General features: G+C 40.9%; 1 long non-coding RNA gene across 4 annotated transcripts; it reads right to left on the reverse strand.

Moving 5' to 3' along the window:
• Positions 1 to 1,610: 1,610 nt before the first annotated feature.
• On the reverse strand, positions 1,611 to 10,098 carry LOC128544207 (uncharacterized). 4 transcript variants are annotated; one of them, XR_008365769.1, is made up of 12 exons: positions 9,998 to 10,098; positions 9,464 to 9,593; positions 9,251 to 9,380; positions 7,626 to 7,814; positions 6,985 to 7,053; positions 6,692 to 6,757; positions 6,380 to 6,448; positions 6,204 to 6,275; positions 4,881 to 4,954; positions 3,976 to 4,047; positions 2,822 to 2,866; positions 1,611 to 2,725 (listed from the first exon to the last, which is right to left on the reverse strand). It is a non-coding gene; the product is annotated as an uncharacterized LOC128544207 (long non-coding RNA). The 4 variants fall into 4 exon arrangements; XR_008365767.1 differs by having other exon boundaries at positions 9,218 to 9,380; XR_008365768.1 differs by having other exon boundaries at positions 3,972 to 4,047; positions 9,218 to 9,380.
• Between the last annotated feature and the right edge of the window lie 17,492 nt (positions 10,099 to 27,590).

Here is a 27,590-nt window from a genome sequence, read left to right on the forward strand (position 1 = left end):
ATGTCCCAGTCTGCGTCATCGAGTGCGTCCTGTAGCACGGCCACCAATTGGTTCGTCCAGCGCACGATCTCTCTCTAAACCAGAACTTCCTGTTTGAGCCTTTGTTTAAATTTTGGCATGAGGAAGATGGCGGCGTGGTCGGATTTCCCAAACGATGAATGAGATTGTGTCTTGTAGCCATCTTTGATTGTAGTGTTAGTGGTCCAGTGTCCTTTCGCCCCTGGTGGAGCAGGTGATATGCTGATAAAAGTTTGGCGCTGCCAAAGAAAACTCAACTGATTGAACATGCTATGTTTCCTTCACACGTGTTGGAGCACAACAAAACCAACCACACTGAACATTTGCACAGCAATGAAGGACTGAAATACACAAAGATATATGTTGCACATTCTGGTTTATATTTACAAAGGCCTAGTATTGCACTTTAAAGATGGACAATATCACTGCTGCTTATCATTTTATTTCACACTGCATCCTGTCTGCACATTCCACATCCTTCCCACTCACTCATCTTCTATACCGCTTTATTCTGGATTCAGGGACGCAGGACCTGGAGTCTATCCCAAGAGGCTTAGGGCACGAGGCAGGGTACACCCTGGACGGGGTGCCAATACACATACACACACTCACACACACAAATACACACACTCACTGAAACACTACAGGCAATTTGGGAACATCAATTAACTTAACCTACATGCCTTTGGACCGTGGGAGGAAACCGGGGTAAAAAACCCACCAAGCACGGGGAGAACACACAAACTATTCCACTTAATACAGTTTATTTATACAGTTCTTACTTTTTTTATATACTTTACATATTTATACTTTTTTTATTCTACTTTGTTTAATTGTAACAAAAAGATAGATTTAAAATTTTATATATTAAAAACTCTTATTAGCATTTATGCCTCATTACTTTCTTCTTTCCTTTCAAGGTCACAAACAGTTGTGTAAGCATTTCACTGCACATCATACTGTGTGTGGTCGTGCAAGTGACAAACATTTTAATTTGTTTTCTTAGTACGCCGGAGCCGTGATTGGCCTGCCCGCTTCACGTCTGAAACGTCAACCCCCCAGGAACTCCTTTAACAGTCGGCGACTCCGATTTCCAAGGATCAGGTGTTCCACCCGCTGAATGTTCACGTGAACGACTGCAGTCGGCTCCAAGCCACCTCGGCCGGGATCGTCATTCATTGACATACGACGGTCTTTAAAACATTCGCACCGTTCACGTTTCACTGCGTCTTATAGTCTCATCACTACACTGTGACTGAAGTCTTCTGTAAATGTCAATCATTTTTATGCCTCCATTCACCAGGAATTCCCAGTTTGACTTGAACTCCCCCCATATAAAGTGTGATTAATACATAGCATACAGGAACAGGAATATCATCACCACTTTCAGCTGAGCGGTAAAAGCACAGACATGGCAACCCTGATGCTTGTTGCAGTTCATGGTGAAGGACTGGCGGTGCAGCTGAGGCGGGATTAGTTCTATAGTGAGATCTCAGATCAGCACCGAGGCAGCAAACAAACCGCAGAGACGCGAGTGTAAGGAATGAGCTATTGATTTCCTGCGTCTTGTCACACTCAGCCTCTCACACACACACACACACACCTATACTGGTTTTTGTGGTTTATAAGGTCTTTAAAGGCCAAACCAGTAGGGTGGTGGTTTAAAGGGACCCACCTTTCCCAATGCTTTACAGAGATGAGAATACTATCAAAAAATTTCTTTTGTTCTGCAGAAAAAGAATCTCACTCAGGATTTCCTATACACACAACAGAACTCAAAATATGATAACATGATATTTAAGTGGTACATAAGGACTTCCCCGCCCACTCCTAAAAGTACCCGCCCCTGTGAAAATTGGGGTTTACTAGGTCCTACTGATTTATGACGCCATGCAGTTTACAACACACAGAAAAAGTAAATTTGCTGGTTTATAGGAACAAATGTGTTTTACTGGCACATTATAGTAAACAACACACAAACATGACAATACTGTGCATTGCCAGGACCAAGGTGATTTGAAAGAACCGTTTTGCAAATACAACACACAATAAAAGATCTTACAGTACTACAGGGACAAATGTGTTTTATTGGAACATATCCAAATGCAACACACAAAATTGACAACAGTGCATTGCCAGGATAAACACAAGTACTATTATATTAAATTTTTATTATAATATTGAAATAATAATATTGAAAAACTTTTTTTTAGTTCAAGCATGCCAAGTGAAGAAACAGACATCCATCATGTACAACTATGTACTTTCATAGGCATCTTAATCCATTGAACCATTCAAAACAATCTAAATAAAATAAGGCATAGCTATATATATAATCAATAAAACATAAGATGAAACCTAAACCAGTTATTCAAAATAAAATGTTAAAGCAGAATTTAAGAACAACTGTAGAATTTAAAAACAATCTGCTGCATATGTAAATGAAAAACAAAATAAGTGGACAAAAAAATCTCAAAGAAATAACGTACTTGCTTGTGTATCACTTATTTTGGGCTTTCCTTTTCAAGCAAAGACCTCCATTTCTTACAAAGTCTAACACTGCTGGCATTCAGACAAAGTGCCGAGTTTCCCTTTAGTTATATGTGCTTTCAAAAGTTTCATCACAGTTGTAAAAAAATCTCAGCATTGGACCAACACACTCTTCAACTTATTCATGGGTTCCCAATCTTTGTCCTGGACTCATTACCTGTACATAAGAATACTTACTTTATTATGCCTGAATTTTGTGGGAGGTTCATGTACTTACATTGCTGGCTATATTCCAATGTAAAATCTCAGGTACCTTGAGAAACTTCAGGAGGTGTTTCAGTGGGCATCTTCTGAATACCTGCAAGACATAAGCAATGCACTGATAAGAAACCTCAACAGTTCTTAAGCACATACCCAAAATTCTAATTATATGGCCAGCAAACATCTGAAGAAAATACAATATGTAAAACAACCTATATTGATCACTGCTACTCTGAATTCTAAAAAAAGAACATTCTACGAACAGTGATGCATGGTGGTGGAAATGTAAGGTCTGGGGCTTCTTTTTGCTGGGCCGAAAATAGGCCAAAGTGGGGCCCAAAATGAGTGGTGCAACAAGTCAAGCCAAGTCATTTTACAGCCAAGTGATACTATTTATCCTTTCCTGATTTTTCTGTATTTCCATCATGTTTATTCTACGTAAAGCTGCTTTATAACTACTACTTTGACAATTGAGAAAAGCTATATACAGTTAAAACCAGATATTTACATGCACTTGAAAAATTAATTAATAATACTAAATAAAAAATAAACCTTTTTTGTTCCTTTACTGTCAAACATTAAATCAAAGTAAAACAGGAAAAGTTTTGTACCCTTATTTTTTTCAGTAAAGAAAGAACTGTTTTTTTTTCTGAAAGTGTATGTAAATATCTGGTTTCAACTGTAAATAAGGTTTCATTGACTTAAGTTGAACAAGTAGTTCAAGTGTACATTCTCAAGTTTTATAAAAGGTAATTTTATGCATATTGGTGTTAATATGAAAGACATATTACCTATAATCTCCCTGAATTGTACATCTGCATAATAGGAACTTCCCTGTGTACTGCAACACTATACATACAGCATATGCCTTAAATATTGCCACTACAGTACCGACATCACATATTTAATGGAAATTATAAAAACACTTTATAAAACCTGACCATATACAGTTTAACCACTTAACAACTTGCTTGATTACAAATTTAAAGCTGTGTAATACATAGGAAAAGTATATTTAAAGGAAAGAAATAACTAAATTCGTCCTAAATATAGCATCTCTAATTTCAACAATATTCTAGTCATGCACTAATTAATAAATGTAAACATTTCAACTATATAAAACATTTAGTCTATAGGTAATTATTCCCTAAATACAATTATGGGTTAAAAATTTACAGATATACATTAAGATGAGTCCATACCTACATGATTAGAGGCACCAGCAGCAACGTTATCTTCAGCATCAGGTCCACTGGCTTCACACTGTCACAATCTCACCTTAAAGTAAAAGTGACATGAAAAATGTCAAAATGTGTTTAACATGCACACAACATCAAACAAGGACTAAAATGACTGCAGAGTTTCTGTTAAAATTTGCTGAGGCCCAGGGCAAAATCATGAAGAGCAGTACTGTCCCTTTCCTGAAAACTTGCAGCATTTTTTACACATCGCCAGCATGTCTATGATTAAAAACAATCATTCTTGCAAGTGTTGCTTTGGCAAGATCAATGTAGACCTGAGATGATGTTTCTTTGAGTTTCCCAAACGCCATATTTGCAGTCTTCTCAAGGAACTGATGAAGACACTGTACATCTTGGGTGAATGATAGTGTTAATGGTTTGTTAAATTTGGCCTCAATCAGTGTAACTAAGGCAGTGTGTGAAATCAACTCTCTGAAGTATAGAGCTTTTTAAAGGCATCTGTTGATGTTCTGTATGTCTTTATGGACCCTTGCTCTGTGCACTGGTGTGCAGTCATGTTGGAACTGGTGTGAGGTTGTTTTTCAGGGGTTTCAGCCCTTTATTTCCAGTGAAAAACTCTGAATGCTCAAGCATAGCAAGACATTTTAGACAATTTCATCCTTTCAACTTTTTGGGGACCGGTTAGGGATGTCCCCTGCCTGTTCCTGATTGTGTGAAGCTCCTTTGGGACAATGCCAATTGTTAAAAGCGCTATTTAAATAAAATTGAATTTAATTGTTCCAACATGACTGCACACGAGTGCACAAAGCAAGGTCCATAAAGACATGGATGAGCACGTTTGGTGTGGAAGAACTTGACTAACTGTCAAAAGTAACTGTACTCAAAAGGAAAAAAAAAAGTGTCACTTACATCAACTTCTTGGATGCCTTTTTATCTGATGTATCCTGTTGTTCTGGTGTCGGTGAATTCTTAAATGATGTCATCTAAAAACAGTTGTAAAGGTTTAAAATATTTACAGGCATAAAGCAAGCAAACATTTTTTTCCATGCCATTTCATGTGATCAGTCGACTTAGCAATCTTATTTCGTTACTACCTTTTACACAGAAGTGGCTATACTCCTGTATAGGCAGACTGTATATACAGACTTAAATATTTAATTTATCAATTAACTTACATCAGTCAATTAACTTACATCATAGACATGCTTAATCTTGGCTATCGCTATTCAGCTTACAGTTTAAGCTGCAATTGTGTTTCTATATATAAATTTTAAATTAAAATTTTGCATTTCCTTGGCCCAAAGAATCATCTCCCACCCCATGTCCCTGTTAAAAACAAGTGTCCTCATAAACAAGGTTTTTGTAAAACTAACAACACACTGAGATTCTTCAGTCAGATTAAACACTGAGAACATGTTCTGAGGATGTCCTAATAAAACAGTGTTCTCTTAAAACTGGTTTCAGTCATACACAATTTTATAAACACTAATACAGTACACTGTCCCAATAATAACTAGTGTCCTCATAGACAAGGGTTTTGTAAAACTCACAACACACAGATTCTTCAGTCAGGACATACTCTTAGAACATGTTCAGGGGGATGTCCTTATAAAACAGATTTATGTCTTACACAACTTTATCAACACTACAAAACACTTTCCCAATAATAATTCGACTGTTTTAAGAGTTCTGCAATGTTTTTTTTTTTTTTACTCCAATTTAGGTGTTTATGACAGTATTCTTTCAGTATTCACACTTTCCTCAGATGGTGATATGGTTGTTTACACAGCGTGTAGAGTTATTGATATGAGGTGTACGCTGGTCAGTTTCTGTGACTCTACACAAGGCCTTTCTAATTGGTTGTATGTTGCTAAGTATCAAGTCATAACATTCTACCCCTGCTTTGTTCCACACTGTACATGTTTGGCACCACAATGCGGTGTTAACCCTGCAAAAGCGGTGTGGACCCTGCTACAGAGCAGTGTTTTAGAACAGGTAAAATGTGATGATAATCCCACTCCTTAATTTCAAGTGTGAAACACTCCTTTACATGAAGTTAAAAGTAGGGTTTAGAAAGATGATAACCCGGGGTTAGGCACAGTGTGGAACGGTGTATACAAACACATTCACACAGTATTAAAACCTATACTGACAATGTGTTGTTCCAGTTTTAATAAAAACGGTCAAATACTGTAAATAATGTCTAACAAATCCATCTAAATATTTAAATACCTGTTCAAGTCCTTGTGTTAATAAGTAAAAGCTCAGCTCCTCTTTAACCAACGACTCTTTGACAGGATAAACCTGAAAATATTAAGAATAGAAAACATCCAGGTATTAGACTTATAGCTCAATAGGTAAAGACTACAGGTAATCATTTTCCTGAATCATGTAATTCTCAATATTACCTTCTCCCCACCGTTCTTCTCAATATAATTCTGCTTCTCTGAGGACAATTGGGCCATAACAAGGGTAACCTGAAATTCAGGAGAAAAAAATAAAAATAAAAAATCTACTACAGGCAAGGGGTTTGAATATTAAATTCTACTTCAGCTCTGACTTCTGACTGAGATGAGGTGTTTAATTCATGGGTAGAATGCTGAACAAAACAATTATCAGGTTATATGCAGCTACAGAAAGGTAAAACACTGCACTAAATGTGTACGTCAACACAGTTCTCACAAACACGACTTTACTTAAATGCAGAATAACTAATTTACCTCGTCTGTTTCTACGGTCAGTTCTTCACAGGCAGCACTGTCTGATGGCAACTCGCTTATCGGGCACTAAGAAATAAAATTTCACATTCAGAAACACTTTTACTAAGAGAAAGAAAAAACACTTATCCAGCAGAATATCAAACAATGTATACAAAAGATAAAGTCAAAGTTTGCATATTCAGAAAATAAAAACGCTACAATGTCCACACTGTGCACAGATATAATAAACAGTGCACACATTTGTAAGAGTAACTGTAATCGTAAGAATAACACTTTACTCTTTTCTACATCACCTTTTTGGATGCCTTTTTATCTGCTGTATCTTTTTGTTCTGGAGGTGGTGAATTCTTAGACGATGTCATCTAAAAAAAGTTTTGAAGGTTTTAAATATTTACGGGCATAAAGCAAGCAAACAAAAATATTTTTATGCTATTTCATGTAATCAGTCGACTCAGGCTATACTACTGTATATGCAAACTTAAATATTGAATTTATCAAAAGTCAGTTAACTTACATTACAGACATGCTAAATATTGGATATCGCTATTTAGCTCACAGTTTGAGCTGCAATTGTGTTTCTCCATGTGCCAATGTTTACGCAATGAATGCTAAACATGTTGCATGCGAACAGGCACATCAGCACTGTTTTAGACCTGATACCAATTTATAAACGCTAATACAGAACACTGTCCCAAAAACTAGCGTCCTTATGGACTATCCCTAATAACACAGTGAGCATGATTCCATAGACAAAAGATGCAAAAAAAAAAACTTTGAAGGGAAAAAATTAGCATCCTGCTCCTGAACTTATAGCAACATACTGTAAGACACATTCTCTGGCAGAAACCAGATGTTAAGTGTGTTAAACTGCTTAAAGCATTTAATATACACCAATCCTTTAAAATAATGCACAAAATTACTAACATCTACATACCTTGCATCGCCATGGCCACTCAGAATCGCCGTAATTGTATGTGATCTCTTCACCAGGACAGATGCTTCTTATGGCAAATAAAGATGAGGGTTACCATCCACACGGATGGTCTTCATTCTGCAGTTTGGTTTTATATGGTCATCATTCACCAGTCTCCCAAGGGAGCCATCATCCAGGGCTGCATCAACACTGAACAAATGACAGTAAATCTCTTAATGATACATTACTATTACAATAATACATACTTCTTATTCCAAATAAACACAACAACTGAGAATATCAGCACCAAATGCTTCTCATCGAATATTATATTATTTGAAAAGATGATCATTGAATATTTAATGGTCAATAGTCTTTAAGAAAATAAAACTGGGCCCATATTTACTAAGCATCTCAGAATCACTCATAGGAATCAAAGTTTATTTAGGACTAAAGACAGTCTCACCTCAGAGAAGGACATATAGGTTATTTATAAAGCTTTCTATTCTTACTTTCGGCAAGGAGTAAGACTGCGCCAAGGAAAGTGTGAGACGTCCCTTTTTACGACACTGAGAGCCGCAAAGTAGTCTGCACATTATAGGAGGTGTTGTAGAGTGTACAAAGTTTTAAACTGTGAAAAAGTGAAATGCTAAAATCAGCGGCAGTTATGTGAAGGTTTTATGCACATGAACAAAACCTATAGATGCGTGACTCGCTGCATGACGTTATTCTAATCACTCTGCTCCAATCACAACTGATTAAAGCCCCTATAATAGAGCTGTGTAGGTCAGTCATAATCTGATCAACATGACTTCAAATAAAACGAGAGGATGAGAGTGTTTTGCTTGTGGCGAAGGGAGTAAAATGTAAAGAAATAATTGAAGTAATATTCTGTCCTACTCTTACCTCTAAAGATAAAAAGTCAATGGATGCAATATGTAAAAGCATCAGAGTAACCAGTCAGTTTGTCACACGTACCCCTGAGGAGTGAGAAACATGGGGATGCGCCATGCTAATGAAACGATGAAGTGCTGCTCATAACAAGGAAACAAGAAAACAGTTCACTTAAATAATTTAATACAAGATTAAATGTATATATAATATAATTATTTTAATATGTGCCATGGATTATGCATTCATGCTGCATGGTGGGGAAATGTGCATGATCTGTGAAGTTTAATTTATTATTTCGGACTGCTGGAATTAGTAACCAGAGAAAAAGTTTTACTCCCCCCACCCCCATTTTTGTCTAAACATGCCCGTTATGAGCTCTGTGCTCTGCTAAACCATCTCTCCTCTTCACGTGTTTCTGCCTCAACACCCTTCCTCACTATTCCCAACCAGTTAGGACACCTCAGGCGCTCTCCAACATTTTGGTGAAGATGGGAATGATTTCCTATTTTAAGAATCTTGATGAATAGCTCTTACCCCTCCCCACTCATGAAAATAAGGCCAAAATAGCGTCATTCTGAAGTTTTTGGCCATTTAGGAATTGCAGTAGGAGCGATTTCCGACTCTGAGACGCTTGGTGAACATGAGCCCTGATCATTAGTGCTAAATAACCATGCAAATAACTTCCACATCTCCTCCATGTATATAATATTTGTACATACCAAAGGAATTTGCCATTGAATCGAAATTCATACATGAACACTTTGAGGGCATCATGATATATTCTTCGCCTCCGCTCACATTCTTCTCTGCTTATGAGATCCCCTCTGTACTCCAATAGGAAATCTCCCTTATCAAAGTCAGTACAACTAAACACACCTCTCCCTAAATAAGAGGAGTACAGCATGTCATGTACCTGAGACATTAATCATTAATTAAACAATCCCACCTGAACACGTAACACTTACCTTTAAACTCATTTATAAACCGAGCTTCCAGACCATCTTGATCTTTCTTCTTAAGGCTGAAGTGTGTGGCCTCCTCCAGTGGACTGGGCTTCCTCCTCCTCCTCCTCATCATCATCATGTTTTAATCAGACTGTTTCACAGAGGAAAACCTCCTTTATACCACTTCATTTATGGTCAACTTCATATTAATCTGTGTTTATTTATAATTTGTGTTAATTTATATGTTTATCTTAACCAGAACACTGTACTGTGAGTCCCCTCTCAGCCCCCCTCACCCAAACAAAGACTGTAGTCATGACGACGCGCTACCGTGACGTCACAGGCGCGTGTCACACGCTCAATTTATATATTAAATATAATAAAACAGCTTAAAACTAACTGACCAAAAGTTAAATTAATATTTTAAACACTTATATGTATCCGCGCGCGCCTTTAACAGCGCACGCGACACTTTCTGGCGCCGTTTAACTGACTAAACAAACCAAACTAACTCACGTGCAGTAATTAAGCCGATTAAACGGCGTTATAACTCACCTTTCATATGCCAGCGGCTTCCGACACCGATGTCCTCTTCTCCAGGGTGCAGAGAGTCCAAACTCGATATTAATTCGTCGTGTGTTATATTACTTTACAAACTCCGAGGATTAAAACCCCGCTGTATTAAATCACCCGCAGCTGTGTCTTAAAGGAAGTCCCGCCTCTTAGCGAGGCCTTATATGTGCACGGTCCCTCTAAGGTCCCGCCCCTTAGCGGAAGCGCTTCTCCTGTTACTGCTGGCCAATCACCGACGAGGATTCTTGTAGCCAGCCAATCAGAGACCGGGAAAACTTACACTTGTGTGTATATGCAAATTCTTAATGACGTAGGTGCAGTTCCGCGACCGGTCTACAGGGGCGCATGGAGGGGTTAGAGAACACACAGTGTGTGGTATTTTTTCAGGTTTATGTGGTCTATACGGACATGGGGCCAAAAACGGTACAGAATTGATCCCTAGACTGAGATAAGGACTGCTACAAGGTCGGATTTATAAGGACATGGCCCCTGTCCTCATAAACGGAAATGTCCTCTTAATGCTGGTGCGTATTCAGGTCAAAAGTCCTCTTAAACCACAAAAACCAACACACACACACACACACACATGAGCTGTCTGCGTATAAAGATACGAGTCTCGGAGCGCTCGCCCACTGTGTCCGATTCATCCAAAGCTGATTAGCAAACATATCTGAGATGCTATAAATAAGAATAAATAACACGCCATGATAAGATAAGGACTAATATCCTGTTTTAGAAGAGGTATTATTGGATCCTTCAGATAAGTCCATCAGCACTGAGGTGAAAGAAAAGAAAAAAAGGAAAAGAAAACGTGACATGAGAGCAAAAAGCCATGCTCTAAGACTGAAAGCTGTGTTATTATCAGTGTGTGTGTGTGTGTGTGTGTGTGTGTGATGGATTAAACATACCAACATGACTCGTCTGAGTGTGTTATTGTTATTATTGTTGTTTTTGTTGTTGTTGTTGTTATCATCATTGGTGTCCTCACAGCTGGAGTCCTCAGGTGCATCCTAATACACATATACAGTATATTATACAGAGCTGAGGAAACCAGATGCTCTTTTTGTCCCAGAGCTCCACAGGAGACACACAGCAGGGGGACAAAGCATGACGGAGAATCATAAAAAGCCATCACTGAAATCAGACTTCTCTTTCATCCCGCCATCACTTCATCCACAACACAAAATACACACAGTTCTGTATACACACTGACCCGAAAACACACACTCTGGAAATCTAAAAACAGTGTAGGCAATAGACACTGCCTGTGTGTGTGTGTGTGTGTGTGTGTGTGTGTGTGTGAGATTAATTAAACAACAAACAAAAAAAACTGGACAACATTATGGTATCTAGAAACAGTTAACTTTCATGATTATTCATAATCCCATGTATATTTAATGTGAGTAGTCCGGAGGTACAGAGGTGCTCTCAGGTGAATTTAGTTAAAGTAATCGATTATTTTTAACAGTTTTAAAACAACAACCGGTGCAGCTGTAATTATCCCCGGTGGTCATCCTGTACCTTCATATGATGCCTAATTACCTGCTAATGCAGTGACGTCTGGCCTTAACACTGCTTAATGATCACTCTGACATTTTACCAAATCACCCTCTCCCTCCCTTTGTGTGTGTGTGTGTGTGTGTGTGTGTGTGTGTGTGTGTGTGTGTGTGTGTGTGTTTCTGTTCCCCTCAACATCTTTGTATCATTTCACTTAAACTCGAAGTCTGCAGAGAAGAAAAGCCAGACGTTGCCCTCGGCACATCCGCAACTCCACACATTAACACGCTGAAACAAGAGAGAACAAAAGGTGAGGAAATCAGAGGAAAAGCAGAACAAATTCAAGGAGGAAAGCGAGATTAAAGTGAAGGAAAAAGAGGAGAAAATTAACACAGAACTGAAAATCACTGAGCAAAAGAACACTGTTGCTTTAGAGGAAAATCTAGAACCTTTAATGATCTGGTTCATTTCTGACCCCTCTTTGGAGGCTAGGAACCCTTAAAGAACCTACATCTTGTGTATCACGTGAGTGGGGAATAAAGGGTTCCTCACTGGTTCTCATGATATTTAAGCAGCCTGAGTGGGTTCTATATGGAACCTTTTCTAAAAGTAAATGGTTTGTGAACCTGAAACCCTTAACTGATCAGTAGAGGTCCAAGAAGAACCTTGTTGAGAGGCTGAGTACCCATATTTAACCCGTATTTAAGCGTTCTTGGATTTGGTCGCAAGTACACACAAACACAAAATTAGAAAAGAAGCAGGAGAAGAGTGGGTGAATATCAAAAGAAAAGAGAACAGCTGGAAGAACTGCAGGAAGAACGAGGCGGTAAAGGCATGGAAGTGAGGTGGAAGTGGGACAGAAGTAGGACATGTGTTATAAAAGTTTGCTGTCCTGCAACTTTTTTCTTATAAACTCCATCATCTTTTTTTTTTGTTCAGGAAGTCTGCTTTTCTTTCCCAGGAGTGAGATCAGAATTCTAAATCGTTTCTTAACGCGTTTTGTCTCCAGCTTTCTCCTGAATCTGTCTCCATCACACCACGCCCAGGATCCTGCTCAAACTGGACAGATAAACCCCTCTTCCCTCCTCTATCTCTCGGTCTGTCTTTCCCTTTAACTTTTTACTTCACGGGTCTTTACTCTTCCTTTAAATAAAACCCATTGTTTTTTTTCTCCATCAGAGGAGAAGTGACTCGAGCCGGTGCTCTTTGGACAGTCTCATCCTCCATCAGCGTGTAACATGTCCACGCTCCGTTCTGCAGGAGAGTCGCCCGCTGACCCAAAACACACCTGTACGCAGCTGAGGTGTCCTCCAAGTCTGTCCCCTCTCACACTCTCTCCCTCGCTCCAAGCCAGTGGGTTCGCATTAGACTGCCCGAGCTGTAATTCAGCATTTTATCCAGACTGCACACACACACACACACACACACACACACACTCACATGGGCTTCGTCTGATCCTCACACACCTGAGTCTATTTCTCTCCTTTACTGTATCTGAAGACTCCAGGGGTTAATGATTTCCCCCTCGGGGCTCAGCTGGAGCGGACCGTCAGTCTGATAACACCCGTGTCCAAAAAAAAAAAATCGAATTCCACTTTCATATTTCATCTCTTCAGCAGCTTGAATAATAAATAAGGACTTATTTATCGATGGGTGTTCACAACTATTGCAAAGTGTGTGTGTGTGTGTGTGTGTGTGTGTGTGTGTGTAAACATCTCCACATAGTGGCAGGATTCTGATGTTTTGGTTACTGAAGGTTAAACCACAGAAAAAGTCAATAAAGTGTGTGTCTGTGTGTGTGTGTGTGTGTGTGTGTGTGTGCACATTCACTCTGTGAAGGTCACTGTTGAGGACTTCTGCGTCAGAGCACTTGAGGAACACTGAAGTAGAACGTCACGTGTTGACTCAGTGTGTGTTTAAAGGGACTGTACAGATTAGATCTGACGGTAGGCGATAAGACACGTAGACATTAAAACGTTCTCACCTGCACAAGAACTTGCACGAGCGGTGCTAATGTAGAACCTAAAACACAATGCATTAAACTTAGCCAGAACCCAAGACAAAAAGAACACTGAGCTGAAAAACCTGGAGAGAAAGCTGAAGAACACTGGAGAACCTGAGCTGAAGAATGCTAAGATAGACAAGGCTAGAGAACACTAAGCTAAAGAACACTCATGAGAAGTGAGACGCAGAGATGGAGCTCAAGATCACAGAGTTGAAGAACACCAAGAACAATCTAAGAAAATCTAGAACCTTTATTCATTTATGACACTTATGATTTTTGGAGACTAGGAACCTCTACATAGAGCCTACACGTTGTGCATCATGTGAGCGGTGAACATGGGGTTCCTCACTGGTTCTCGTGATATTTAAGAGTTCTGACTGGGTTCTATATGGAACCGGTTCTAAAGTTAAAGTTTTGTGAGAAGGCTTTGGGAAGTTTGAATTATTCTACACATCTGGAACCCTTAAGGGATCAGTTCAGGTCCCAGGAGAACCTTTTGGGAGGCCGAGAACCCTCTAAATCTGTATTTAAATCACACACACGCGCGGGTAACTGTCCCCGCCCCCTCTCTACCCCCCCGGGTGGCGCGCGCTTCTCCAGCAGCAGCCGTTACCTGGTTACCGGTGTCGCGCGCAGAAGTGCAGTGCGGCGGTGAGGGACTCAGCGTTCAGAGCGGAGAGTTTCATACACACACACACAGACACACACACAGACACGCACGAGCCTTCCTCACGCTTCCCGCCGGCTCTCGCGCTCAGCTTGCGCTCTCCGGTGCTGCACGGGTCCCGAGCTCCAGCGCGCGCTGCTGATTAGAGGTAAGTTAACCGGATGTTGTGACTGTAGCGCGGGCGACACCGGGCGCCTCCTCACCGCACTTTTATCCTGAGAGATCAAAGGCACCGCTGGCGGAGTTAGCGCGCGCTGCAGGTGCTCTCCTCAGGTGTAATTACTCTGGGGTTTAATGAGGGAGTCACGTGACGCGGCTTAATCTTTAATCGGTTATCATCCTAATGAGGGACAGTTACAGCGTGTCATAGAGACAGTGTGAGTTCTAACGCGCGAGGAATAACAACGGCTTTATTCACGCACATTCACGTCACGTGGCATTTCATACACAATCTGTGATAATAATAATAATAATAATAAATTTAATCTGTCAATATAAAAATATTTAAAATATCCAAATATGTAGCATGACCCGATTATTAATTAATTAATTTATTTATTTATGTATTTCTGTTACAAAGGCAAATAAATAATTGTTATGAAATATATATATATATATATATATATATATATATATATATATATATATATAATATTAAAAATCATTAATTAAAAATATCAGTTCATGCAACATATTTGGACACACACACATCATATATGAATGGACATGGAGAGATCCTGGTCCTATTTATTGTATCTAGAGTTTGTGTTTTTAACTTCCATGCCTCATCCCATCAGCTCTGTCCAATCTAATCTGATGTTTCAGTCAAATTTACAGCTGGAACGTTACATTAAACCCGCAATTTTATGTTAGTATCTCTTTTAAAATAAAGACTTAGACTGCTCTATCAAAAATGTTTATGTAAATATATAAAACTATAAATACAGATCCAGTGTAGAATAACGAGTGTAGTGAGTTCTCTAGCCATGGACCTGCCATCTAACACCACCACTGGGTTCTGCTCACCTCATCAGTCAGCCTGAGCCGGAAATCAGCTGATGCAGAAGCACAAATGTATACACACACACACACACACACACACACACACACACACACACATTCTTTTGCAGGTTTCATTTATGCTTCTCCATTGTCACTAATGTATCTGTAGCTGTGATGTGGATAATAATAATAATAATAATAATAATAATATAATAATAATCAGATGAGAGTTATTTTAGCTGTTATGTTAGATACTGTGGATCTGTTAAAACAGAACACGGTGTTATGTATTATTCACTGGGTTTGTCATGCCCTGTGTGTGTGGGACGCCATGGCCTCTGTGCCATTTCGCTGGAATTCTTTCCCGCTGCGTGGGTGACTGATGACTTCACCATTCCCTGATTCTTCCAAAGCGCTCCAGTGCGCCGGCGGATGGCGCTGACGTCACTGCACCGCGTGTAGGAGCAGAGAATTTCCCCTTCACCCTGTACTGTATAGCACACAATCTCACACAATCTAATCAGCGGGAGCAAGAAGATGAAGCTCAGAGCTGCTGATGCTGATGTGCTGCTGATGCTGATGCTGATGCTGATGCTGACGCTGATGATGATGATGATGGAGTCCAGGCTTAGCCGACAGAACAAGCTCTGCTAATCCAGTTAGACGCTAACTCAGACAGTAATGTATTTAGCCGGGCAGGTTCCACTCTGGTGTGGAAAAGTCAGTATCACTTAACCGTCTCACAGTGTTGAGGAACAGGAGAACCCTAGTCTGGTTATTCTCCTCGTCAGAGTGAACATTAACACGCCCTTAAGTCTCAATAAACTCAGGAGAGCAAGCTGGGTTACACAGACAAGCGTGTGTGTGTGTGTGTGTGTGTGTGTGTGAAATCAGGAGTAAAAACAACAGATATAAGGATACCAAGGACTTTTCTAGAATATTTAGTAAAATGTGGTCCATTTCCCTGTTTCTTCAGTAAACCCTCTCCACTTGTGCACGCGCTGATCCTCAGTGAAACCTCTCGACTTTGATGGAATCCTCAGTGTTGAGTGTTTTCACGTTCCGTGTGAAGCCTGAACTCTGCACACGTTAATGACTGCAGCACATTTTCAGTCATTTTTTACATCAAGGTGATAAAATTCAATGTCATCTGATAACCAGAATCTAATTTAGAAGGAAATTACACTAATATAAAAATATGTTTGCTTTAATTGTGAAATTAGAAACGTTCTCATTTAGAGGTGGAAGGAGGTTGAGTTAGTGATGATGTTGGATTTGGAGTTTGAATCGAGCTGGCCACGCCCCAACCCCGCCCTACATCCCGCCCACAGCCCTTACCCCATTCTCAGGGTTTGTACATCGTAAACATTAGCGAGCTAACACTTATTACCAAAGTTATGTTATTATTATGTTAAGTTATTTATAGTTATTAAATCAAATTCAAATTCAAATCAAATTCAAATCAAATTCAAATCAAATCAAATTCAAATTTTATTTGTCACATACACAAACATACACAGTACGAAATGTAGTGAAATGCATTATACGACTGCCATTGACCCTAAAAGAGAGTTAAATTTTACAAATAAGAAATAAATATGAATAAAAGAAATACGATAGAAATTAAATTAAAAAATTAAATTAAACTAGGAAAAATAGAACTAAAAATAAAAATAGAAATGTGCTAGGAAAAAAAAATAGAACTAAAAATAAAAATAGAAATATGATGTACAAAATAGAAATCTACTGTGCAAATTGAAATATACTGTACGGTGTGTGCAAATATGCATAGAACAAAGTGTCTTAGTGCAGAGGTTATTAAAGTGTCTTTGTGCACTGGTCCAGGATGTAAACGTAAAACTGTAAAATGTAGTGTAGTTGTGAAGGTAGGTGTGCAAAGTTATTAAAGTGTCTTTGTGCAATGGTCCAGGATGTAACGTACGACATGTAGTGTATATATGAAGGAAGGTGAGCGTGTAATTGTCCATAGTGTTCATGGATGTAAGAAGATTGATAGATTTGACCAATTATGAAAATATTGTGTAGTTCTGCATAGTGGTGTGGTTGTGGTTGAGAGACCTTATCGCCTGCGGGTCGATAAAGCAAACCTCCCTATAACCAACATTATATTGAACAGCTCATGATTGAGATCAGAGCGCACACCCTTACCTCAGACTGAGCTCCTTTACTCTTTAATATTGGGTCTTGAATTGGGTTTGTGGCGCTACGTTTACATCACCAGCCATCTTTTTGATTATGCCTGCCTGAACTCACAAATCTGATGAAATTTGCTTTCGTATGTAATCCTAGACTGGACTAGACTAGATATACCCGATGCACCACTCGAGACTCTGGGCCCCTTATAATAAACATACCATGAGGAGCCCGACACTTTTTAACTGCCACAGCACTCCTTAAGCATTTTCACATTAGGGCTCCGGGATCGTTTCTGGCGAGACTTGACCCCAAAGTCTGGTTCATGTTGATCAGTGAGAACACAATCGTACCATGCCTGGGAACTGTTCCCTCTTGAAGAGGTGTTCTCGGGAAAGTTACTGCCCGAACACACTTGGGCACGAATTAAATCAGATCCAGAAGCAATCGTACCTGAGAATGGTCTGTCTTCTCCGAAATCTTTGTGTACAGTAGGGAGGCACGTGAGAACTTCCTTGTCCTCCTCTTTTCTTGTGTTTACTGGTGCTAACAAACCAAGTAACCACCTGGTGTATGTGAGAGAACTAATACACAAGTGTACAGAGCATCCGGAAAGTATTCACAGCGCTTCATTTTGTTGTTACAGCCTTTTTCCAAAATGGATTGAATTTTTTATTTTCCTCAAAATTCTACAAATAATACCCCATAATGACAACACGAAAGAAGTTTATTTGAAACCTTTGCAAATTTGAAAAAAGTTTTTATCACATGTACATAAGTATTCACACCCTTTGCCATGACACTCAAAATTGTGCTCAGGTGTTCCTGTTTCCACTCATCATCCTTAAGATGTTTCTACAACTTGATTGGAGTAAACCTGTGATAAATTTAGTTGATTGGACATGATTTAGAAACACACACACCTGTCTATATAGTGTCCCACAGTTACCAGTGCACGGCCGACCACAAACTAAGCCATGAAGTCCAAGAATCGTCTGTAGACCTCTGAGACAGATCTGGGGAAGCGTACAGAAAGCATTTCTGCAACATTGAAGGTCCAGATGATCAAAGTGGCCTTCATCATCTTTAAATAAAAGAAGTAGGACTTTTCCTATCGGGGGAGGAGGGCCTTAGTCAGGGAGGTGACCAAGAACCCAACGGTCAATTTAGAAGAGGTCCAGCATTTCTCTATGGAGAGAGGAGAACCTTCCAGAAGAAAACCATCTTGTAGCGTCAAACTCAAAAAGACTTGAGGCTGTAATTGGTGCCAAAGGGGCTTCAGAAAAAAAAAAAAGAAAAAGAAAAAACAGTTTCTCATTTGGAAAACTCCAGGCAGAGTCATGTGCCTTTTACTGAGCAGTGACTTCTGTCTGACCTCTATACCATACCGGCCTGGTTGGTGGAGCGCTGCAGAGGTTGTTATTCTTCTACAAGATTCTCCTCTCGCCACAGAATTTTATTTATTTATTTATTTTTTTGAATTAGCAAAGATTTTGGAATTTCATTTTGGAATAAGCATGTAACAAAATAACAAAATGTGTAAAGAGTAAAGCGCTGTACTATCCGGATGGTCTGCACGGAGTCTGGACCACTAATGATCATGTGATGTGACAGCTGCACAAAAATAAAAAGAAAATTTAAAAAAGAAAATGAATGGAAGTGTGTTTGTGTGTGTCTATATAATAACGAGATGAAGGAATGAATGATATGTCTCTGATGAGCAGCCGAGGGTGACGGCGACGGGTTAGGCAGTGAATTGAATCAGGCAGATGGGAATTCATGTGACGTGTTGCTTCTGCATATGTAAAAAATACAGCCGACTAACAGCTCGCCGTCCTCCAGAGTGCATGCACAGAGGACAGACACATCCACGTTAGAGTCAGATAAAAGTCACTTGGAATTATAAACACGACCCGTCATGACATGCAAATCCGATCCGACCCAATAATCGGAGTTGGACAACGTGTCTTGTGTGCTGTAGACGTAAGCTTGGTGTCTCGCCTCGAGACATTGCAGGCTGCGGACGCAGCTACAGCAAAAATAATAGAATTCTACAGAAAGACCTCCAGTGACCTGGAACACTAGATTTTTACTGTGTGTCCAATAAAATTTTATTTACACCAGATAATGACGCGTCTTTTAGTCAGTATTACAGCGAAACCAGTTTACTGCTAATGTTATAACAGTAAAACGCTTCTTATTAGATTTTTGAAGCACATAATTGGCAGCGTGTTAGAGTTCTTGCTTATTAAAATTTTATTTCCGCAACGTGAATACAGATTTATTTTCACCCATCAGAGCTGCCCCGACCTCCGAGCAACCGAGGTGTGTTTTATACTGAGATCTCATCAGCTACAGACACTTCAACTGATCTGTCTGAAGAGCTGAGGAGTGAGAGCGCCGAGCTGGACAGAAATGCCAACCAGCTGCTGGCTGCACAGACACTCCACATCTCACCACCGAGACGTCCTCCTGCAGAGTCCAGCCTACACGTGTAGCTGGAATAAAAATAGTTTCCGTAAGATCAGCACAACACTGCTGAGACCCAGGCTGATCTGTACAATTACTGCGTCATGAAGGAACCGAGATCAGTGACATGTACAGTTTAGTCCAACCTGATAACCTCGCCGAGACGCCGCAGGGGGTCTGAGCTTCATAAATCTGTCAGGTGTTAATCCTGCGCTCTGGGGTCAAAGGTAAACGTCCTCGATTATCAGTCCATCAGTGTATATTCAATTCAATTCAATTCAATTTTATTTGTATAGCGCTTTTAGCAATTTTCATTGCCGCAAAGCAGCTTTACACAGTCAAAAGAATTATTTAAGTTTGTATGAAATGTGAATTTGTATGAATCAAAATGGTCAGTTTGTCCCTGGTGAGCAAGCCGAGGGCGACAGTGGCAAGGAAAAACTCCCTGAGATGGTAATAGGAAGAAACCTTGAGAGGAACCAGACTCAACAGGGAACCCATCCTCATCTGGGTGAAACAGAAAGCAGTAAATGATCTGCATTTATACAGTGTGTAGGGTGGGAGGCAGTTCAGCTATAATAGCTACAATATATGTACTGGATGCTCAGTGGAGAAGTGAAGATGATGGAGATGTCACTAGAGATTTCCTCTCCTGCCAATCAGGCCCAGGAAAATCAAACTCGTTTTCACCGCCAGTTGAATGTTTTAATGCGAGTTATTACTAGAAGGAGGAGTTATTACTGGTGCCCCCCCCCCCCCCCCCAAGGTGTGTGTACCCATGTGAACAGGTGAAGGATCATGGGAGTTGTAGTTTCAGTAGCAGCTGTGGACGTGACTGCTATGATTTGTTTGAAATACATCCTGGGGAAACGAGCATCTCCACCTCGCTGGTGTTATTGTATGATTTGTTTTAAATAAGCTCAGTTATGTGCTCACACCAGCCCTAGATAAAACACTACCTCTACATGGACGGCCGATGATAAACTGCAAATCCTCCGAGCGCGTCCTCGATCATGTCTTTCTCTGAAACTCATTTAGCATCTCTCTTTCTGCGGCGTGTAATTACTGACACTCAAACGCCCCGTCACTCTCGTCGACCTCACACACTCTTATTGACATGGGCTCTCTCAGCCGCGGGGCTCAGCGCTAACAGCATTACGCACCGTTAGCTGTGACTCGGCTTCCTGCACTCATTACGCCTGCTATCATTACGTTCCTGTACGCGCTGCGGGACCGGACCTGGGTCTGTTATTGTGTAATTAGAGCTAATTGAGTTCAGTGAAAAATGGCGTGCAGCTCGTTCTCGATCTGCTTATGGAGAGGAGATCGCTGGCGTTAGATTTAATATTATTCCTGGATAAAGACTGAAGTTTCAGCAAAATATAGTTCAGTATCTCAGGAGTCATTTATACGGTTATAAGGGGCTTAACTTGGAGGGTTTCATTTAAATAAACCATTGTTCATGGGCGTGTCCATCTGCAAATATAACCATGTGTATAATGTATTAATTACTAATCACAGTTATTACTCTGGCAGTTAATCAACGTGCAATTAATAATCAGGGAAGGAAAAACCTGTAAAAACCTAATTATTGTGATTAGGCAGAGCTACAGTTTAATTTCTGTTGTTGAATTAATTTTACATTAAATTAAATTCTCTCTCTCTCTCTCTCTCTCTCTCTCTGTCTCTCTGTCTCTCTCTTTCTGTCTGTCTCTCTCTCTGTCTCTCTCTCTCTCTCTGTCTCTCTCTCTCTCTTTGTCTCTCTCTCTGTCTCTCTCTCTCTCTGTCTCTGTCTCTCTCCCTCTCTCTCTCTCTCTCTCTGTCTCTCTCTCTGTCTCTCTCCCTCTCTGTCTCTCTCTCTCCCTCTCTCTCTCTCTCTCTCTCTCTCTCTCTCTCTCTCTCTCTCTCTGTCTCTCTCTCTCTCTCTCTGTCTCTCTCTCTCTCTCTCTCTCTCTCTCTCTGTCTCTCTCTCTCTCCCTCTGTCTCTCCCTCTGTCTCTCTCTCTCTCTCTCTCTCTCTCTCTCTCTCTCTGTCTCTCTCTCTCTCCCTCTCTCTCTCTCTCTCTCTCTGTCTCTCTCTCCCTCTCTCTCTCTCTCTCTGTCTCTCTCTCTCTCTCTCTCTCTCTCTCTCTGTCTCTCTCTCTCTCTCTCTCTCTCTCTCTCTCTGTCTCTCTCTGTCTCTCTCTCTCTCTCTCTCTCTCTCTCCCTCTCTCTCTCTCTCTGTCTCTCTCTCTCTCTCTCTCTCTCTCTCTCTCTCTGTCTCTCTCTCTCTCTCTCTCTCTCTCTCTCCCTCTGTCTCTCCCTCTGTCTCTCTCTGTCTCTCTCTCTCTCTCTCTCTCTCTCTCCCTCTCTCTCTCTCTCTGTCTCTCTCTCTCTCTCTCTCCCTCTCTCTCTCTCTCTCTCTCTCTGGAACACCGCTGCGATCATGGAATTTTTCCCACCATTAGACGTGTTAAACACGTGTTTGTGAGTCACATCAATGATTTACTTGTGCGGTTTTTGCTTCCAAGGCAATGAACGTGAGCAGATGATTTATTGACCATAGAACGTTTTATGATTGCGAGCGCAGCACCTTGGGTTACGGAAATGTGTTTGCTCTCTTCAGCTCCCTCTTTTCCATTTCCTCTCTTTATCTTTATTTGTCTCTCTCTCTCTCTCTCTCTTTTTCTCTCTCTCTATCTTTCACTTTGTCCTTATTGTATGATTTTTTATTTTTTTTTACTTTTGTTACTCAATAAAACTCCCTCTCCCTGAACTCAATCTCAACACATCCTGAAAGGGATAGAGGATTTTACTGAATACTCCTAAAAAAAAAGAAAAGTCTCTCCGTAATGTCTCTGCAGAAATGCGTGAGATGATCGATGCAGAAGATTGCTAAGATAATTGCAGGTTTTATCAATATTTCACACTTTGGTTTCTCTGTGTGATAATTTGCTCCGAAGTGTGCGTGTGTGTGTGTGTGTAAGTGTGTGTGTGTGTAAGTGTGTGTGTTGCTAATCAACCCAGTGATAATTCTCTCCACTCTTCCAGTGACAGTGACTCGAGCTGGAGCCGCGGGTTCGACCGGAGCGTCCTGGCGCCTGTTGGACTGCCAGGTGGTTTGTCTTTCTCGAGACGCTCTGTGTTAATAATCACAAGTTATTTTCTGTATGGAGGAGAGAGCTCGAGGCTGCAGGAGAACCCACAGGGGTCTCAGCGTGCACAGACGTACAGGCGTGTGGTGTCAGTGTAGCCGCCCACGCCACAGACGGCGAGCCGAACCAGAGCAGTAATGGACATGTTTTTAACACGACACTCGCTAAGACGCAGGAATTTACACGCCACAACTTCTGCTTAAAAAATCTGGTATTTAAGGTACATTGAGTGGGCGGAGCTAATGCTTCTCTTGAGCTTAATATCTATTTAAGTATACGTTCATTATTAACTGCAGTGTGGTTTTGTGCTGTTCAGTCCTGATGTCTGATTGGTCAGAAGGTGTTGATTAATTCTCTATAACAGCAGCTCTGACTGCAGTACGGTTTATATTAATGCGCTCGCTCCGATATTTCACCGTTTTCATAGCAACAGCTGATGTACAGGGACAGAGGATCACAACATACAGATTAATTAAAGTCTGCGATTAACATGTAAGGAGATGTTTCTGTAACATTAGTGGAAGGAGTCTCCAGCGTCAGTGCTTTGTAACAGTCAGAGGTGAAGCTGTAAATGAATAAAACACCTGAGGACGTGCTGGTGGTAACGCTCCATCACACCATCTCCTCGTAATCGCTTCTGTATTATACACTTTATTGTATTATATAAGGATATGCTGCCCGGGTTTGGAGTGTACAGAACAGCTGAGGCTCCATCTGGGATCTTCCTCCTTTCCTTCCTTCCTTTTTGTCCAAGCAGGAGGCTGAGAATAAATCAAGACCTCGTCTACACCAAGCTGCAGTTCCACTGAGATCTCCCTGGGGAAAGATCTGGAACCGGGTTGACCTCATGACCCTATCGATGTTAGACTAAGCCGACCTTAGATCCCAGGACTACCTGAGAGCCCAGATGTTCTTCAGGATGAGTTCTGAGCATAAGGTTGATTATAAGGTTAGAAACTGTTTTTTTTTGAAGAGGAAATGAATCTTGTATCTCCGATCAATAGAGAAATGCCATTTCCATTTCCCTTTGGGATTAATTATTTCGTCTCTGACTAAAACGGGATTGATTGAACGCGTGCGGTGACCTCTTGGTTAGAGACCAGAGGAAATCTGCAGTGTGGAGACCAGGTGGAGTGCGCTGCGATCGCACAGAACAAACATGTTACTCAAATATTATCCCAGATACTGTGTGTTAGCAAACTTTACTGAGGAATTTTATAAAAATGTAAACAGGTTTAAAAAGATTTCACACGAATCAGAGGTCAAGTCTAAAACACTGGAGTTCATTTGAGGTTCTGAATCGAACTGGTTAATTCTGAGAAACGTATATTTTTGATAAAATGATGCATATAGTAAATATCTAACACTCTAAACACACACACACACACACACATAAATTATAAACTCAGATTATAAACATCCGAGTCCGGTGGTAAAGATGTGCGAGTCGATCGTGATGGGAAAAGAAGCTCCTCAGGTGATGTTCCTGCTTGAGTGATGAGCGATGTTCCTGATGTTCCTGAAGGTTTAAATAATTGTGCAGTGAAATGCAGAATGTCGGGTTAGCAGTCACGGTTTAGAGTCATTACCGTGCTACAGTCTACAGATTTAGGAGTTTAACAAACTATCTGCTAGCCACTCTAGCTAATCATCCCATCATCCCCTTTAGTCCTTATCCAGTTCATGCATGGCGTCCATTCCGCATTTCTCAGTTGCCTAGCGACAGGTTCGACATGACTTTAACCGTTTAATCTGTGAGCGTGTGATGTATTCCAGCTGAACGCACCATTAGCCACAGCCATGAAAGCCCTCAGTCTCAGAGTGATCCAACGCCGCTGTTGCTCAGGAGTCACGCGAGTCCCGTGCTTCTCCAATCCTTTGACTTTTTTACCCCATATGCACTATAACAGGTGGGATTGTAATATAAGGCAGAGTGTGAGTTGAGTGTGGTTTTTCCCCCAGTCCTCCATGTTCACTGGTAATAAATTACAGACCTGGAAGAGAGAAGAGGAGAAATGACTACACACACTCCATAAGGCTGTGAAACTGATCTAACAGACTTCTCATCAGAACAGAAGTTGGCTAAAAATACACAGCTGCTATTAAACCATGTGTGACTCATCGGGTTCATGTTCATGGTTGTCAGGGTAGCGTGATGGAGGCGCTGGACCACAGTACCCATCAGCCACCAGGAGTCACCTGCACCTGATTTGTGTTCACCAGTCAATCAGTTTGTGTATTTAAGTTCCAGGTTTCTGGCTTATGTCGCTGTTACGTTTTAGTTTCAGTCTACAGTCCAGTGCTGAAAGTCCACTGAGGTTCTCTAAATAAGACGTCTTCTTTATGACAGCACTGATCGTCCTCACTGGGCAAAAATATTAATCACATGCTGGACATTTTTGTCTGCAGAAGTCCATTGATGTCTTTACTCACTCACTCATTGTCTCATTGTCTCAGGGTCACGGGGGCGGAGCCTATTACAGGAGACGTAGAGTACGAGGTGGAGAACACTGGGACATGGTGTCAATCCATCTCAGTATTCACACACACACACACACACATACGCACTCGTTCAAACACACATACGCACTCGTTCACACACTACAGGCAATTTGGGAATGTCTTTGGACTGTGGGAGGAAACTGGAGTATCCGGAGGAAACCTACCAAGCATGGGGAGAACACGCCTCCGTGCCACCTCGAAACTTATCTCGTGTTTTTATAGATACGCTCGCTCCAATAACTTACTGCTTCTTTACACCTTGTGGTCATTTCAGCGTTCTGGAGTTGTTAGCACTCAGAGCTGGTGTTCCGTGTAAGTTGTAGATCATGGTGAAGCAGCGATAGCCTCCTGAACCTGCGCTACAGCAGCAACATGTGGAACCAGAGCTCATTTGTGACTAAAAGCTTTCTTATCTGACGTGTGTTGTGTTTAAGAGCAGAGTCCTGGTACAGGGCTTCACCAAGATGTGCATTAGTGTGTGAGGGGACATTTAGAGCACTACGTCTTCTGAAAAAAACACTCTAAGAGCTCTGTGTGTGTGTTTGGGGGTTGGAGGGGGGAACACACAGAGAGGGGGATTTTGATATAAAGTTTGTCTGGTGCTGTGTGTTCTAAGATGATGTTGTTTGGAATCAACCAAGGTAAAAAGTTCTGGGAATGTTCTGAATGAGAAAGTCTGTTCGTTCTTGGATGAATTTCTAGATTATGTGCAGGAACAGTGGAGGAACCATGAGCATGAAAAGATGTAAGGCAATCAGATCAAGAAATGTGGAGATGGCACACACACACACACACACACACACACACACATTCACACACTCACAAAAGTGTATAAACTCACCATGGGTTTTATTATGTAAAAGCTTCAATAATCCCAATCGTAAGGAACCAGTGAGAGTCGAAACCAGGGAACACAAAACCCAGATTAGGATTAGTGAGGGGTGGAGGTGGGACCAGCTACGCCTGAAAATCGACCAAAAGTCCTGGTTCCTGTGGTTGAAATGAGCTTCATGCTCCATGAGGAAGCCTCTCCTACCTTATAAACACTCTCCGTTACAGCTTTCAGACAAGCATCCGCTTAAAAGCAGCTTTAAAGTAAACCTCAGTACTTTTTACACTTTAGCATACGGGGCCCATGAATAAAAAAATAAAATAAAAAACAATAGAGATAAAGCTTTTAAAGGGAAGGTGTTGGTCCATCTGAGAGCCTTAAGAGCTTTGAAGCACTTTCTTCTCTCAGAGGATCGCAGTGCATCACAATGCAGCTAGAGGATGACACACCGCGTTCAGGAAAGTCATTTCTCTCCACTTTAGATTTAGGTTTTTGTGAGAGATGTTACTGTGCTTTCTTTGTATCCTCCATAGAGACAGGCGAGGCCTCCAAACAGCCAGAAAAGCACAGAGGGAATCAAAATCTTATGCAATTAAAAGCCTAAAGCACACTCGAGTACTCAAAATAAGAGCGGAATATTTTTAACTGATAAAAAAGGGCAGAGTCTGACGTCATCACCCTGCACAACTCGCTGGTCAGTAAGTCAGTAAGAGGGAAAATATTACGCTAACTCAGATAATCCTACTGTTATATATATATCACATCAGGAATACATGCTAATTGTGAGCAGCTAGTTAAATGATAAATTATAGACTATATCTCACTCACTCACTCACTCACTCACTCACTCACTCACTTACTCACTCACTCACTCACTTACTCACTCACTCACTCACTCACTCACTCACTCACTCACTTACTCACTCACTCACTCACTCACTTACTCACTCACTCACTCACTCACTCACTCACTCACTCACTCACTTACTCACTCACTCACTCACTCACTCACTCACTTACTCACTCACTCACTCACTCACTCACTCACTCACTTACCCACTCACTTACTCACTCACTCACTCACTCACTCACTCACTTACTCACTCACTCACTCACTCACTCACTTACTCACTCACTCACTTACTCACTCACTCACTCACTCACTCACTTACCCACTCACTCACTCACTCACTTACCCACTCACTTACTCACTCACTCACTCACTCACTCATCTTCTACACGGCTTTATCCTGTATTCAGGGTCGCGGGGACCTGGAGCCTATCCCAGGAGGCTTAGGGCACGAGGCGGGGTAC

Source organism: Clarias gariepinus, chromosome 16, assembly GCF_024256425.1.
Source record: "Clarias gariepinus isolate MV-2021 ecotype Netherlands chromosome 16, CGAR_prim_01v2, whole genome shotgun sequence".
NCBI classification, from domain to species: Eukaryota; Metazoa; Chordata; class Actinopteri; order Siluriformes; family Clariidae; genus Clarias; species Clarias gariepinus.